Genomic DNA, 17,676 nt, shown 5'->3' with positions numbered 1-17,676 from the left:
TCCCTTTGGAACTCAAGAACCAGGAGTCCCTCGCCCTCTTCCGTAAAGGCCTCAAAACCCTGCTTTTTGTTGAAGCCTATCCCTAGTTCTCCTATGCTCACTAGTTGCACCTGGCGATTTTCCATCTTCCGCGCCTTGACGCCTCCGGGCTAAGTCGCGCATTACAAATCTCCAATCAAATCAAAATCAAATCAGATCAGCACAGGAGAAGAGAACAGGGAGTTAGAGAAGGAGGCAGGGTGGAAGAAAGGGAGGGCGATAGATCGAGAGAGGGAGGGCGATAGATAGAGTGAGGGCGATAGATAGAGTGAGGGCGATAGATAGAGTGCGGGAGGGCGATAGATAGAGTGAGTGAGGGCGATTGATAGAGTGAGTGAGGGCGATTGATAGAGTGAGTGAGGGCGGTAGAGTGAGTGAGGGCGGTAGAGTGAGTGAGGGCGGTAGAGTGAGTGAGGGCGATAGAGTGAGTGAGGGTGGTAGAGTGAGGGCGGTAGAGTGACAGTGGTAGAGAGTGAGAGTGAGGGTGGTAGAGAGTGAGTGAGGGCGGTAGTGAGTGAGGGCGGTAGAGAGTGAGTGAGGGCGGTAGAGAGTGAGTGAGGGCGGTAGAGTGGTAGAGTGAGGGCGGTAGAGTGGTAGAGTGAGGGCGGTAGAGTGGTAGAATGAGGGCAGTAGAGTGGTAGAGTGAGGGCGGTATAGTGGTAGAGTGAGGGCGGTAGAGTGAGGGAGAAAGAGTGGTAGAGTGAGGGCGGTAGAGTGAGGGCGGTAGAGTGGTAGAGTGAGGGCGGTAGAGTGAGGGCGTGAGGATGGTAGAGTGGTAGAGTGAGGGCGGTATAGTGAGGACGGTAGAGTGAGGGCGGTAGAGTGGTAGTGAGGGCGGTAGAGTGAGGGTGTGAGGGCGGTTAAGTGGTAGAGTGAGGGCGGTAGAGTGAGGGTGTGAGGGCGGTAGAGTGGTAGAGTGTGGGCGGTAGAGTGGTAGAGTGAGGGCGGTCGAGTGGTAGAGTGAGGGCGGTAGAGTGAGGGCGGTAGAGTGAGGGCGGTAGAGTGAGGACGGTAGAGTGGTAGAGTGAGGGCGGTAGAGTGGTAGAGTGAGGGCGGTAGAGTGGTAGAGTGAGGGCGGTAGAGTGAGGGTGTGAGGGCGGTAGAGTGGTAGAGTGGTAGAGTGTGGGCGGTAGAGTGGTAGAGTGAGGGCGGTCGAGTGGTAGAGTGAGGGCGGTAGAGTGAGGGCGGTAGAGTGAGGGCGGTAGAGTGAGGGCGGTAGAGTGAGGGCGGTAGAGTGAGGGCGGTAGAGTGAGGACGGTAGAGTGGTAGAGTGAGGGCGGTAGAGTGAGGGTGTGAGGGCGGTCGAGTGGTAGAGTGAGGGCGGTAGAGTGAGGGCGGTAGAGTGAGGGTGGTAGAGTGAGGGCGGTAGAGTGAGGACGGTAGAGTGAGGGTGGTAGAGTGGTAGAGTGAGGGCGGTAGAGTGGTAGAGTGAGGGCAGTAGAGTGGTAGAGTGAGGGCGGTAGAGTGGTAGAGTGAGGGCGGTAGAGTGGTAGAGTGAGGGCGGTAGAGTGAGGGTGTGAGGGCGGTCGAGTGGTAGAGTGAGGGCGGTAGAGTGAGGGCGGTAGAGTGAGGGCGGTCGAGTGGCAGAGTGAGGGCGGTCGAGTGGCAGAGTGAGGGCGGTCGAGTGGCAGAGTGAGGGCGGTAGAGTGGCAAAGTGAGGGCGGTAGAGTGGCAGAGTGAGGGCGGTAGAGTGGTAGAGTGAGGGCGGTAGAGTGAGGGCAGTAGAGTGGTAGAGAGAGGGCGGTAGAGTGAGGGCAGTAGAGTGGTAGAGAGAGGGCAGTAGAGTGGTAGAGAGAGGGCGGTAGAGTGAGGGCAGTAGAGTGGTAGAGTGAGGGCGGTAGAGTGGTAGAGTGTGGGCGGTAGAGTGAGGGCGGTAGAGTGGTAGAGTGAGGGCGGTAGAGTGGTAGAATGAGGGCAGTAGAGTGGTAGAGTGAGGGCGGTATAGTGGTAGAGTGAGGGCGGTAGAGTGAGGGCGGTAGAGTGGTAGAGTGAGGGCGTGAGGATGGTAGAGTGGTAGAGTGAGGGCGGTATAGTGAGGACGGTAGAGTGGTAGAGTGAGGGCGGTAGAGTGGTAGTGAGGGCGGTAGAGTGAGGGTGTGAGGGCGGTTAAGTGGTAGAGTGAGGGCGGTAGAGTGAGGGTGTGAGGGCGGTAGAGTGGTAGAGTGTGGGCGGTAGAGTGGTAGAGTGTGGGCGGTAGAGTGGTAGAGTGTGGGCGGTAGAGTGGTAGAGTGAGGGCGGTCGAGTGGTAGAGTGAGGGCGGTAGAGTGAGGGCGGTAGAGTGAGGGCGGTAGAGTGAGGGCGGTAGAGTGAGGGCGGTAGAGTGAGGGCGGTAGAGTGAGGGCGGTAGAGTGAGGACGGTAGAGTGAGGGCGGTAGAGTGTGGGCGGTAGAGTGGTAGAGTGTGGGCGGTAGAGTGGTAGAGTGTGGGCGGTAGAGTGGTAGAGTGAGGGCGGTAGAGTGGTAGAGTGAGGGCGGTAGAGTGGTAGAGTGAGGGCGGTCGAGTGGTAGAGTGAGGGCGGTAGAGTGAGGGCGGTAGAGTGAGGGCGGTAGAGTGAGGGCGGTAGAGTGAGGGCGGTAGAGTGGTAGAGTGAGGGCGGTAGAGTGAGGGTGTGAGGGCGGTCGAGTGGTAGAGTGAGGGCGGTAGAGTGAGGGCGGTAGAGTGAGGGCGGTAGAGTGAGGGCGGTAGAGTGAGGGCGGTAGAGTGAGGACAGTAGAGTGAGGACGGTAGAGTGGTAGAGTGAGGGCGGTAGAGTGGTAGAGTGAGGGCGGTAGAGTGGTAGAGTGAGGGCAGTAGAGTGGTAGAGTGAGGGCGGTAGAGTGGTAGAGTGAGGGCGGTAGAGTGGTAGAGTGAGGGCGGTAGAGTGAGGGTGTGAGGGCGGTCGAGTGGTAGAGTGAGGGCGGTAGAGTGAGGGCGGTCGAGTGAGGGCGGTCGAGTGAGGGCGGTCGAGTGGCAGAGTGAGGGCGGTCGAGTGGCAGAGTGAGGGCGGTCGAGTGGCAGAGTGAGGGCGGTAGAGTGGCAAAGTGAGGGCGGTAGAGTGGCAGAGTGAGGGCGGTAGAGTGGTAGAGTGAGGGCGGTAGAGTGAGGGCAGTAGAGTGGTAGAGAGAGGGCGGTAGAGTGAGGGCAGTAGAGTGGTAGAGAGAGGGCGGTAGAGTGGTAGAGAGAGGGCGGTAGAGTGAGGGCAGTAGAGTGGTAGAGTGTGGGCGGTTGAGTGTGGGCGGTTGAGTGTGGGCGGTTGAGTGTGGGCGGTTGAGTGTGGGCGGTTGAGTGAGGGCGGTTGAGTGGTAGAGGTGAGAGTGAGGGTGTGTGAGAGGGTGAGGGTGCGTGAGAGGGTGAGGGTGTGAGAGGGTGAGGGTGTGTGAGAGTGAGTGGGTGTAAGGGTGAGGGGGTGGGTGAGGGTGAGTAAGGGTGAGGGTGGGTAAGGGTGAGTAAGGGTGAGGGTGAGTAAGGGTGAGGGTGAGTAAGGGTGAGGGTGAGTAAGGGTGAGTAAGGGTGAGAGGGTGGTGAGGGTGGGTGAGGGTGTGTGAGGGTGAGGGTGAGTGAGGGTGGGTGAGGTTGAGTAAGGGTGAGAGGGTTGTGAGGGTGAGGGGGGAGGGTGTGTGAGGGTGAGGGTATGAGGGTGTGTGGGGGTGAGGGTGTGTGGGGGTATGAGGGGGTGAGGGTGTGAGGGTGAGGGTGAGTGAGGGTGAGAGGGTTGTGAGGGTGAGGGGGGTCAGGGGGTGAGGGTGTGTGAGAGTAAGGGTGAGTAAGGGTGAGGGTGAGTAAGGGTGGGTGAGGGTTGTGAGGGGGAGGGTGGGTGAGGGTATGAGGGAGGATGAGGGTGTGTGGGGGTGAGGGTGTGAGGGTGAGGGGGTGAGGGTGAGGGGGGTCAGGGGGTGAGGGTGTGTGAGAGTGGGAGAGGGTGTGAGGGTGTGTGAGGGTGAGAGGGAGTGAGGGTGTGAGGGGGAGGGGGGGTGAGGGTGAGGGAGGGTGAGAGGGTTGTGAGGGTGAGGTTTACAAATACCGGGCTTATGTAGAGGAAGGTGGCACCCGCAGGGTGGGATTGCTGCACGGTGAGGCGAAGAGGGGCTGCGGTTCGCTTTAGGGGCTTGTTAGGGGTAGTAAGCACTATGCATGCATTCCGTACAACCATGAGGGAAGTGGGTAGAAGGTGATGATGGGAAAAAGATTGAAGTGGGGGTTTGACAGTCGTGCAATTGGCGAGCTGACTGTGGGGGACTGGTGGGGTGGGAGAGAGACGATCAGAAGTGGAAAGTGAGGGGTCGAACTAGCAGAGTGATTAGAAAGAAGGGGGGCGGACGAAGATGATGAGACCAAATGGGACTAGGAATCGAAGATTGTGATTCTGTACAGATGGAAATAGGGTGAGGGGCAAGAGAATAGGACGTGCACAGACGCGCTGATGGGGTGGGTGGCAGATGAGACCTAGAGCTAGAAAGTGAGGTGATGTATTGAACGTGCATAGCAGGCAAATGGGAGGACAGAGGCTTGAGACGGAGGGGAGGCGAGAAGGGGGTGGGGCAGCAGGCGGCGAGGCGGGGACAGGTAGAGAGTCACTCGGGGAGAAGGCGAGTTAAGAGGATGGAACAATGGGGGCAGAGAGCCAGGGAGAGGGTGGAGAAGGAGAAAAAGAGAAAAGTCCCGCTTGGATATCAGTTAAAAGGAGAGGAATGAGTGGGAGAGAGTGAGCTAAGGGGGCGGAAGAAACGTCTGCAGGGGAACAGAGACAGAAGAGAGATGCACAGAGACAAAGGGGATGAGAGGAAAGGGCGAACAGGGAGGCAGAATCGGATGTGGGAAGAGAAGCAACAGAGAGCGGGGGACATGGGTGGGACATTCAAGAGAGAAAGGTGAGACTAAAAGCAAAAGGCAGAGAAGTAGCGAAGGAGAGAAACCGAGTGAGTGACAGGAGAGAGCTGGTGTGTGGGATGGACAGAAGAAGGCAGAAAAATGGGTAGAACATGAGAGTGAAAGCAGCAAAGAAGGCGGGTAGCAGGCAAATGGTGGTGTGTTATGTGGCTGGTGATGGCGTGCACGCGCATAGATCACATGAACTGTACGTGATCCGCAAGTTTGGTAGAGTTTTTGAACTGCCTACTATAATCTCGCCTATCTATCCCTGCAGGATATAATAGTCGAGACCTAAAAATGGGAACATGTAAGGTTATATGTCTGCTGCAGATCATGGAAGGACCATATATGTGTCCCTGACCAAACGTCACCCAGTCTTGTGATCAATCAATCAATCAATCAATCAAAGCATTTATATAGCGCACTACTCACCCGGAGGGTCTCAAGGCGCTGGGGGGGGGGGGGCCGCTACTGCTCGAACAGCCAGGTCTTGAGCTGCTTCCTGAAGGCGAGGTGGTCTTGGGTCAGGCGTAGGTGGGTCGGAAGGGAGTTCCAAGTCTTGGCGGCCAGGTAGGAGAAGGACCTTCCTCCTGTGGTGGCTCTTCGGATGCGGGGGACGGCGGCGAGGGCGTGGCTGGTCGATCGGAGCTGGCGTTTGGGAGCGTAGAAGTTGAGGCGGCTGTTGAGGTATCCTGGGCCTTGGTTGTGTAGGGCTTTGTGTGCGTGGGTGAGGAGCCGGAAGGTGATTCTCTTGTTGACCGGGAGCCAGTGTAGGTCTCTCAGGTGTCCGGAGATGTGGCTGTGTCGGGGGATGTCCAGGATGAGTCGTGCTGAGGTGTTCTGGATCCGCTGGAGTCTCTTCTGGAGTTTGGCGGTGGTTCCGGCGTAGAGGGAGTTGCCAATAAGGTCCCAGGAGCGAAAGTCGTTAAGAGACCCCATTTCCAGGGCGTGGCCAAGATGGCGGCGAGTACGGACGTGTGTTGTTGAACTTCACAAAAGGCCTGCCAAAACATCCTACATATACCCGGTATAAACCTGCGGCACGAAGCGCAATCATTGCGGAGCGCTTCAGAAAGCAGCGCCTACCCTTATCCCTGGGACTTTCCCGCAGCGAAAGCGGCCCGCTCGCCGCGGCTGCAATCGGCGTGCATTGAGCAGGGGGCACCCGGTGTGGACACATTTGAGGTAACGGACGTCTGCACTGCTGGTGGCGCGGTCGCATGTGGTGGGATTGCACCGCTTACCCGACCCTGCTAGAGCAGAAGTCCCCGAGGCGTGTGGCCGCTAACTTCCATGAGGCACAGGGGGATAGTGCCTGAATGAACGTCTTTGAGATGCCCTTCTTCTCTGGTATTCAGATGGTCTTCAGCCCCTGCGACAGGAAGCGCCTGGCGAGCGTGCCAGGTCCCCGTGGTCCCCGGACGTGGCTGACCCCGATAGAGAGGTGTCTGCTGGGAATGTGCGAGGCCTGAAAGACGCCATTACCGGCAGGGCCGTGACATTGGAAAGGGTGCACCAGGCCGAGGCGGATGGAGATTAGCGATTGTCCTGCACATAGAGAACTGGTAATTACCGAGCTAAAAGGAAGGAGGCATACCCTCTTGTAGCTGGCTGCACTATCAGTACGCCCTCGCCGGTCATGTCCGCACTTCATTGTGGACTACTACCGATGGGCCGGAGGTGGCGGCTGTCCCTTCTGACTTCGTGGGTGCTGGAGTGGGCGTGATGAGAGGTATGGGGAGCTGAACCTCGATCGCGACACCTGCATGCTGCTGGGGCCTCCCCCGGGGCTGCGCTGCGTTATATCCCTCTCCCCACCAGGACTTCCACAGTAGACTTGGCATTGGCTCACTGTGCATTTCAAGTCTAGAGACATAAATGTAGTGCCTCCCTGAACACTAATAGTGACGGGCCCGTTCGTAGCTGATGACTAAGCCTCTGCAATTCATCTGTTCCTCACTAAGCTGGCCTGCACCCCACACTTATTGGCACCCTATCTACCCTTACACCACATAATCAAAGGGCAACACAGTATTATATAACCAATAATGATACTGAAGAGGACCGCCGCCCAGACAACAATGGCAGTCCACTAAGTAGGTGCACCTGGCAATTCCTCCGTCAGTGCGTGTCTGTTCCGGCTGCTCTGTTCACCCACATTATGATATCGGAGTATTAACTTGTGGCTCTCTGGTGCGCTTTACAACTCTAGTGAGGCACCCCAACTCTCCCACCGTGAAGTAACAGTACAAGGGCATCCTTAAGTGCAACGATGCAAGTTTAAATAAGAAGGATGGAGAAGCCCTGAGCGGACAAGGCGCAACCTCAGCTGACTGATGTAACAACTCTTGCTGCTGTTGGGGAGGACGCCACACAGCATGCAACCTCAAACCTAGCCGCTCCTTCCAGCCATTCACATCGGTTTGATGAACCGATGGCAGCGATACTAGACATTGAAACTACACTGGGCCCAAAAATTGACTCCCTACATACAGAAACAGGAATTTTGGAGGAATCCATATTAGCATCCTTACGCCCTACTGTCTCCACGGTCACAGATCAGATAAAATCCCTCCAGCAATAGGTGTAATACTTGAAAAGCTGGGTAGAGGACCAGGAAGGACGGTCCCGCAGAAACAATATCCGCATCGTGGGGCCATCAGAACTGGTGAATGGCCACAGCATGGAGCTTTAGAGTCCTGGCTCGCCGTGGATGTCCTTCAAGGCAAAACTCCAAAATTATTTTCAATAGAGAGGGCGCATAGAGTGCTAGGCAGCCCCCCCACGTCTGTGTAATCCTTCTAGGTCAGTGGTGGCGAGACTGTATAACTATCACAACGGGGACCACATACTCCAGGTGACCAGGGCTTGCGGCCCCTTGGCAAATTGAGAACGCAACGGTGCACATCTACCCGGACTATACCCCGACAGTGCAGCACTGCAGATCCTCCTGTATGGAAGTTAAGCAATGCCTCAGAGACCACGAGATACAATACGCATTGCAGTATACAGCCAAACTACGTATTCACCACGAAGACTAGCATTTTTTGCTCTACACCTTGAGGAGACCTGGTCATGGATAGACCAAAACGGATTTGTACATGCTCCACCCACTATCTCGGCAGACCCCCGACAGGCTTTGAAATTCGCAGGTACACGAAGGGGCCACGGCAAGGGCAGACTACAGCGTCCAACGAAGGCTCAGCTGACAAAAGAACGTGAGCTGGCTATAAAGACGGCAGAACATCTGGGTGGCCCTGCAACACTCTCCAGAACTAACTCGGACTCTGATATGGCGCAAGATCAGACATTGCCCCTAACTGACTCACAACATGTAGCATTGAGGGAGGGCCCGGAGATTACCCCACAGACGGCAGCGGAACTCTGATGATCCCCCGGTCGATACTTTGAATGTTTGCAGGCGAAATACTGATGGCTCATCTCCAATATGGTTGTCGGTCCGCCTATCTCGGTGTGACAGCTACGTGCTGGAACTATGAACATTGCAGGTCTGATCTATACATGGGGACCAGCCTTCAGACAGCGAACAGAACTTCTACACCCCCTGAAAACGCTAAGTGGCTGATACAGAATCTCTAAGTTTTCTTCTATTTCATCCTTTTATCCCTTTTCTCTCTCCTCTCATTTGCACTATATTCTTAGGACTCAATAATGTACAATCTTTCTCTCTTTTCCTTTATTGCTTTTTTCTGCTTTGGTCTGTTTGCATTTCAGTGCAGATGGCCAATTACCCGTTGGAAAGTCGGCCTGGGGTGGGAAGTTGGGAATTTTTATTGTTCAATACAATCTGTCTTTCTTGCTTTGTCGTTCATAAAGTGCAGGATAGTTGTTATCACGGCTGTAGTGTGGTCAGGGGTGGGGTGCAGGGACAGTGACATAGCTGGCGGGGTCGGAGAACTGAGTGTAGCTGTGCTTCCATTCTCTTCCTTACTGATGATTAGATGGTAAACAATGATTATACCTTATTAACCTGGAATGTGCGGGGATTAGCAGGATGTGTTAAATGCCATAAGGTCTATCAGTATTTGCATAGTCATAGGATTTCAGTCGCATTAATACAAGAAATGCATCTCCCTACACAAACCCTCACTTCGTAAATGTTGGAGGAGCACAGTCATAGGGACCACATACTCTGGGTATGCCAGGGGCACCCTTATATTGGTGGCACCGGGCACTCCTTTAAAAATACTACACATCCAGACTGACGTTCTAGGTCGCTACACCATCCTGGAAGATCACTTTGATGGTTTCCTGCTGATAGTGGTCTCCCTATGCGCCCCAAACTCCGGGCAAGGTTTATTTCTACAAACACTTACACCATCCCTGCTTTCTGATCCCACAGCGCCAACATTCCGGGGTGGAGATTATAACTGCATCCACGATCTTGCATTGGATCGTTCACCTCCACCGGTCCCGAGGGCACAATCCTTTAAGCTGACACTGGCGGAGTAAGCATCTTACAACGCGTACATATTCATGTTATTCCACACTTCACAACATTCACACAAGGATAGATGCAATATACTGCTCGACCAATGCCTTGCCCAGGGTAGCGCATGCAGAATAATTGGTGTGCACAATCTCTGACCACAGTCCACTGCAATTGCACCTTTCGTGGGGTACGCATAGAGCCATGATCCCCACCTGGTGTCTCCCCATTGCTGCTCTCAAGTACGCGGCGTTCCGCTCCTCTCTCTCTCATACTCTATCACCACATACTTCCAGACCACCACAGGCACTGCCTCCAATATAGGTGTTGAATGGGATGCATTCAAATCGGTTCTTCGTGGTCACATCATTAAAACAACACACGGTTCCTGTTTGGCACTTGCATCAGAACTACAGAAACACGAGTTGGAAATGCAAAGGTGCAGGCTACTGTCACCTACAGAGCTTCATATTATTCCCTCGCTGGCTGAGGCACGTCTTGCATACAAGGAGACACTGGCTAGTCTCTGTGCGCTGGACTATAAATACTTAGCTTGTCAGCATTCTGAGGAAGACAAAGTGGGCTAAATGCTAGCTTGGTTATTGAAAAATTACACTTCACAACCCCCCATCATGGCGATATATACTAATGAGGGCAGCTTGAACACTCAGTATCCTTCTTTATTTATTATACCTCTCTGTACAGTGCTCCCAACACTGGTCATCTCCCTCACATTCAATAGTTGTTATCACAAATCCAGCTCCCGCAGGTAACACAACCCCGATATGATTTGCTTGAGGAACCTATTACTGTAGACGAAATCTCTGACTCTATCAAGCTGTTGCCAATGGGTAGGACCCTGACGGCGGATGGCTGGCCCTCTGAGTTTTATTCAACTTATACTGAGCAACTTATACCTCGGCTTTCCAGTATGTATGAAGAAGCATTTGTGAGGGGAGAGCTCTCGCCATCTTTGCGTGAAGCAACACTAGTGGTGCTGCCTAAACCAGGTGGGATCCCCTCCAAATGGCCTCCTATCGCCGATAGACTACTAGAAGCAATACCCATACTAGTACATTGTTAGACCTGGCATCCTTGGCGTGGTTTCCCCTGACTTTTTGCCTCTACCTCCTGTATTTTTGACACTGTGCTGGATTTCGTTCTTGCTGGTTTAGATGCTTTGAGCACTTTGCCACTGCTGATCAGTGCCAAAGTGCAAGTGCTCCCTGTGTAAATTGCTATTCTGATTGGTTTCAATTATTGTCTTATTTGTTTTACCAGTAGGTCCCTAGTAAAGTGCACTGAGTGTGCCAGGGCTGGGAATTCAAATGCTACTAGTGGGCTTGCAGCACTGATTGTGCCACCCACATGAGTAGCGCTGAAAATAGGTCCCAGGACTGCCACCGCAGTGCCTGTGCGCAGTTTAACTGCCATGTTGACCTGGCCAGTGCACCCACTTGCCAGGCCTGACCCATCCCTTTTCCTACACATTGGACACCCCTATGGTAGGCCCAAGGTACCCCCCCCCCCCCGGGCAGGGTGCAGTGTATGTAAAAGGTAGGACATGTACTAGAGTGGGTAACATGTCCTGTTAGTGAAATACTGCCAATTTAGTTTTTCGCTGTTGAAAGGCTATCTTGCCCATAGGCCAGAATGGGGAATGCTGTGTAACATGTTTACCTGCATATTTTCACATAGGAGTGAGATAGAAAATTGGAGTCTGGTATCCCTGAACTCAGAATTTAATAACACATCTTTTAGTAAAGATGGTTTTTAAATTCTGTGTTTGAAAATATCACTTTTAGAAAGTGGCTATTTTCTTGTTCAACCTTTGTGTGTGCATCTGCCTGTTTGTGGATTGACTGTCTGGTTTGAGAGTGACAGGGGCTGGGGTGGCTCCAGGAGTCTGAGTGAGTCAGCACTAGGCTGAATAGGCCGATCTGCATTTGGAGTGGTGGGAGGAGTAGCACCTGTGCCTGAATAGGGCTGTGCCTGCCTTCCACAATGCTGGCTCCACCTCCTGTGGTGCGTCTGATGACCCTGGCGCACAGTGAAAAAGGAAGATGTTGTGCAGTAGCAGAGTGCACCCAGAATTGGTTTGGACTGGGTCCAGGACCCCTCACACATAGAGAACAAAGACTTGTGGGGTATAAATATGATAGCTGAAACCCCTGAACTTTAGACTACTTCGTGATCAAGAGTAATCCCTGCCGAAGATCAGCTGAAGAGACTGAGGAGAAGTACTGCCCTTGCTGTGTGTCTAGGGCTGGCCTGCAGTTTGCTGTTTCTACTGAGGAGAGGACTAAAGGACTTTGCTGTGTCCCCTGCTTGAAGAAGGACTTTGCTGTGTACTGTGTCCATCTGAAGAAAAGTCTCCAAGGGCCTGAGAAGAGCTGGCCTCTTGTTTCTGAAGTCCCAGGCACAAAAGGACTTCACCCCCAGCTACCCTGAACATCCTTGCTGGGAGTTCCAGTCTGCCAGGAGGGCCTGTAACTGTGTGTGAGGCCTTTTTGCTGAAGGGAGCTGGAAGCGCAACGCAATGAGAGAAGCGTTACTCCGCCGCAGCAGCCGCTGTCGCATCATCGAGGAAGCGTGTCGCCACTGCCGCTGTTCGCCATCGCATCACCGGAGAAGCGTGCCGCCGCACAGAGGGTGCCGTCGCATAACCAAAGAAGCATGTTGCAGGGCTGTCTCATCGCTGAGGAAGCGCGCTTCTGCTGATCGACGCTGCAACACCGGAGAAGCGTGTCGCTGTCACCAAGGGTGTCTTCGCATCAACGGAGAAGCATGTCGCAGGGCCTGTCACGGCTCAGAAAATCACTGAGTTCGCCGCACTGCCGTCGGGGGTGCACGCATCGCCTCTACGTTGTCGCATCGCAGTAAAAATGCCATTTTCTCGCATCGCACCGGATCGTCGCAACGCATCGCGGTGCCATCTTGTCGCATCGGAAGCGGAGCTCAGGAAGAAACGACGCATCGCCTTCTCTGCGACCATTTTGTTTGTTTTGCGTTACGCATCCCAGTTACTTTGTGAGTAAAGTGTTGCATTACATCATCTACAAGTTTATTTTTGCAGCAACCTTTCTAAAGACATTCTGATGAGTTTGTGGATGTTGGATTTTTGTCGTTTTGGTCTTGTTTAGTTTAGATAAAGATATTTTATTTTACTAAACTGGTGTAGTGCCCATTTGTGGTGTTTTCACTGTGTTACTGTGAGTATTGGTACAAACACTTTACACATTGCCTTTGGGATAAGCCTGTCTGCTCGTGCCAAGCTACCAAGGGGGTGAGCAGGGGTTATCTAAAGCGTGTATCCCCCTTACCCTGAGTAGAAGCAAGGTTCCCTATTTGGACAAATATACCTACCTCTGCCAACTAGAGACCCCCAGTTCTAACATACATGAAGATCAAAATGGTTTTATTCCGGGGAGAAGCACTGGCCTGAACCTGCGCCGTCTCTTTAAATTGTGAGACTGGGCCTGTACGGAACCTGAAACCCCTTGGTTACCAATCTAGATATTGAAAGGGTGTTTGATACTTTGGGTTGCCAATAATTATTAGCTGTGTTGTTTGCATCGGCATTAAAAATTCTTGAGATGGGTAGGAATACTATAAATGAAGCCACAAGCTAGAGTAAAGACTGGCCGCGTCATCTCTCCGTCGTTCGTAATAGAGCGTGGCACCAGACAGGGCCGCCCTCTCTCGCCCATTTTATTTGCATTGGGCATGGAGCCTTTGGCAGGCAAGCTGCACCAACGGGCACTGGATTGGGGCATTCAGGCGGACAGACAATGGCACATAGTCTCGCTCTATTCAGGCGACGCACTAATCTTCCTGCGTGGCCAGGTCACTGTTCTGCAAGAATTGATGGCACTGCTAGATGCCCATGCTCAGGCCTCGGGTTTGCGGGTCAATTGGTCTAAGTCTGCAGTGTTTCCAATGAAATCACTTTCACCAGACCAGAGACAAACTATGCCTCGAACCCCATTGGAATGGACATTTGCCACTTTCAATTTTTTGGGTGTTCAAGTCTATTACTCCCGCTCAGACATCATAGATGAGACCCTGGGTAAGGCAATTACTAGAGCTCGCACAGCTCTTCCTTTTTGGTTGAGTCTGCCCTTATCCCCTATGGGTCGGGTTGCTATTTCCAAAATGCTTTTACTTCCATAGCTTTTGTATTTCTTCTCTGTCCTTCCTCATGAAATACCACATAGTATATTTAAAGATCTGGAATCGCTACTTGTCTCCCTGATATGGGGGGTTCTAGATCTAAGGTGGTACTCTTATTAAATTGTACCTGCCACTAACAGATGGGGCACCTAATTACGAGTATTATTATGCTGCAGCACAACTGCAATGGCCAATGAGGTGGCTCGCGGGTTTTAACGTTACCGATCCGGCCTCTTGGGCGCTGCCACTGTGACAACCAGCTGTGATAGAATGGCTCTCGGTTTTCACAACCATACTGCAGAGGAAACAGGTTAACGTGCGAATGATGGTGGCCAAACGTAGCTGGTTAAGATATGTGCTACCCAAAGGCCAACCTGGGCCATACGCTCCCAGTCTACCAATTAAGATTCTTCCGGGTTCATTTGCCTGTCACAGATGCCCGGAGCTTGAGTCCTGGAGGGTGGCAAGGTTGGACACCTGGGGTGACTTGTAGATTCACAGCTGCAAGATCTCGAGGGGTTAATAGAGGACTACAGAATACCACAGGGGACTTTCATGCTTCACGCAATATTATCGCAGCAATTCCTCCAGACGTGGGGGAATAACCGTGCATAACCTGCCACATCGCAGCCATTACAAACTCTACTGACACGTGGAAGAGGCAAATGTGCGGTAACAGCAATCTATAACTCCCTCAGACTCGATCCTACACCCCTGTTGATACCACTGCGCGCATACTGGAATTCAGCGTTGTCGATCACTATTACCGATAGCTAATGGACACAATGTATATGCTACCCTCAAATCATATCCATGAATGCTAGGCTGAAGTATACGCAATTACAATTACCTACACCACACATATTTAACACCACATAGACTGGCTCGTATGTATCCTACCTCTGCTGATGCTTGCCCTCGCTGCTTAACCTCAGAAGCAACATTTCATCATATGGTCTGGACCTGCCCTCGCCTCAGTACATATTGGAATAAGATAGCGGCAATGCTGACGGAAGCAGCGGACACTTTAATGACAGCTCAGGGCCCACACTTCCTGCTTGGCATCACCAAACGCACTGCCTCACGCAAGAACCTCAATAAATTTCTAGACTTGGCTTTGAGATTAGCAAAACTCAAAATAGCTATGATTTGGAAGTTGCGCTCTGGCCCTAATACACGATCTTGGCTTTTGGACCTCCACAGAACACTAGTTGCGGGGCATTCAACACAAGTACCCAATAACCCAAGTGCACCTCCATGGACTAGTCCTTCTACAATGGCGTGAGTACTTGACATTCATAGAAACGAAACTGAATGCGTCGAGTTCAACCACGTCGTGAAGCACGTCTTTGCTGTGTACACCCAGCATAATACAATGGCACATGATTGCATATACGGCGTACCCTCACAGTACGCATAGCTGACTCTAATATGGACTTGGTCTAACATATACCCACGATTAAGCGGGGTGCGCAGTTTTCCCTGCCCTCCTCCCAATGTAATCTACGGCCACACAGTCACTTATCCTGTCCACAAATGGCCAAATCTACATTGCATACATAAGTCAGATGAGATCAAATAATTCCATGTAGTTTGCAGTTTATTTGTTGAAAATGACAATGGTCTAGTGTCAATAACATTCAATGGCATGCATAAAATGTTAATTACGTATTATGACAATTGTGTATGGTACTACTTGGCACCCCACCAAAGCTGTTCTAGTAAATGATACTGTGATATTACGCATAACAAAGCTGTCAAAGTTGAAAATATCTATAACTTGCTGAAAATCAATAAAGATATGTTTTTTTTTTAAAAGAATCGTAGTTTCCTTCAACAAGGTGCCATGCCAAAGTGGGGTTTGTTGTGTGAGTCTAATCTCCCATCGCACGTGGTTTAGGGCCACCCTCCATGTGAGGAACACCACTGTAGACAACGAGAGTGAGATCGGGGCTCCGTAAAGCGGGGTCTGAATTAGAGGGATGTCTAGATGGAAAAGTTCCACCCGGTAGGCGGGGTCTGACCACCCCCCCATCGAACCAATTATGGGTGACAAGTAGGTGAGAAGATAGGTAGTAAAGGTAGAGGTTGAACATGCCTAGGCCCCCACCATAAGGCCCCCGTTGGTAATGCGATGCGTGGCCGGCAACCCCTCCACAAGAATGATTTTGTAGCGCTGTCAAGGACAGAAAACCAGGCTTGGGATTGCTGAAGTAGTAAGTTCTGAAAAACATACAGTATTCGTGGGAGGATCATCATTTTGTAGATGGTGATAAGGCCTAAGGTGTTGAGGGGGAGGGTACGCCACTTGAGATCCTACTTGGCCTACCGTATCCGAGGGTGGAGGTTAAGGGTCCAAGTGAGCTTGGGTGTACAGTTACCCATATATCTAGGTAGTAAGTCTACGCAGGGGGATTGTCGCCTGCCAATCAAAGCAATGCCTAATCAATGCTAGAGGGACCAGACTTAGAGGGGTTCAACTGCAGACCGGATGCTTGCTTGAATCGCTCAAGGAGTCGGAGGCAGCTGGGTCCACTCACAGCCGACAGGGCCAAATACAACAGGACGTCACCCACGTACAGCGCAATGCGGTCCTTGTGGCCTGTCCCCCACCTCTAAGCTAAGAGGAAGTCCGTGCGGAGAAGTACGACCAGTGGTTCTATTGCAAGCACGAAGAGGAGGGAGGGACAGGGGGCAACCATGTCTGGTCCCCCACTCTATAGGGAAGGTTTCGGAGAGAATATCATTTACCTGAACCCGAGCAGTGGGGTAAGCGTAAAGAGCTCTGACCTGTACCGTGCATTTTATAATTATTATTGGCAAAGGACACAAGAAAACAAAATCACAAATCACAGGCAGCTCCAAGTTTACAGTGTCACTTAAGAACTTTATAACGGCAACTTCAAGAAGAAACACAAAATAGATTACTATTTAACTGGGCAACCAAACTGCAGGCAAAATAAATAGCGGTATTTAAAGTTTAGATGAAAAATAAATAGAATAAAAAAGCATTCTTTAAGCCACTTTTGCTACTGAAGAAGCTATTTTTAGATGGATGTGAACAATGTGTACTAAACCACCTTTGCTACAGACGAAATACAGAATTTGTGACTCACTCAGAGTGAAGGGGGCAGTCAGTAAAGATAGCTCACCCCTTGGCCCATGCTGTAGGCTTTGGTGGGCGGAAGCAAAATACGAATGATAGCTAGGTGATGCCTGCTGACCAAAAGTCCTTCTTTGTATGTAGAGTGTGTGAATTTGTTGCAACTTTTTTGCAGTTCACTTGCAAAATCAGTATATTGCTTCACAACTAAAGCTGTCTTGAGGCCAAACCTAAAAATGTGGTCATAATGTGATTAAGAAGCTTTAAAGTGAGAACGTGTGTGGATGGTGAGCTTCAGAAGTGAATGTTTTAACTAATGCTTGAGTTGTGGGAAGTGGGACTTGTACATTGTAGGCTTTGACAGTTGCTTAATACTGAGTTAGCTGGGGTACTGTGTAGTTTACTTATAGTGCTTACATGTTTGCAAGCTGGTGTTGTAGATCACATGCTTTACACGCTTTTTCCATGTAGTGGTAGACGTTACAAGTTGATTCCAGTTTTGAGGTGACTCATGATCCATCTAGCGAAACCCAGCATGCCCCAGGACATACACTACACCTGAGATTGCCCTTCCCACGTTCGAGTTTAAGCGTACTTCATAGACCTCTGGTACCTTCACGTAACAGAACCAAACATCCTACACCAAAGTCGTGAAAATGAATCTCCACTTCTCCAGTGAACATTGTAAACCTCAGACTGGGCCAGCCCAGAAAGCATTGGGACAGATCTTATGAGAATAACTCGTGGTGGATGGGTATGGAGAACACTCAATTTAAATGTTAGCCAATATGCAACAGTATAATCCTGTGATCAGACCAACACAAGATCTACAACCTTTGTTTACCATTGGACTATGTATAATTGAACCTTATGGCCTGTCAGGTGTTCCGATGTAAGAAGACTATTTGTAGACCCACAAGGAGCAGAGTCCTTATTATTTGTCCTGAGAGGACTCTGGAGGTATGAATAATGCCTCCAATATACAAGTACCGAAGCAGATCATACGAAGTGTAAATCCTGTCACAATGTACAGATGTTTTACACTGTATTAGTCTTTAATTGA

The 17,676-nt window shown here is 51.4% G+C and overlaps 1 protein-coding gene across 2 annotated transcripts in view; it reads left to right on the top strand.

The window, feature by feature from the left end:
• The window catches only part of SECISBP2 (SECIS binding protein 2), a 429,157-nt gene that overhangs the window by 400,878 nt on the left and 10,603 nt on the right, over window positions 1-17,676 (top strand). The gene's annotated exons all lie outside the window — the stretch shown is intronic.

The sequence above is a fragment of the Lissotriton helveticus genome, chromosome 2_1 (genome assembly GCF_964261635.1).
Source record: "Lissotriton helveticus chromosome 2_1, aLisHel1.1, whole genome shotgun sequence".
Classification (NCBI taxonomy): Eukaryota; Metazoa; Chordata; class Amphibia; order Caudata; family Salamandridae; genus Lissotriton; species Lissotriton helveticus.
Note: the sequence above shows the minus strand (reverse complement) of the source record. Positions and strands in the feature narration are given on the sequence as shown.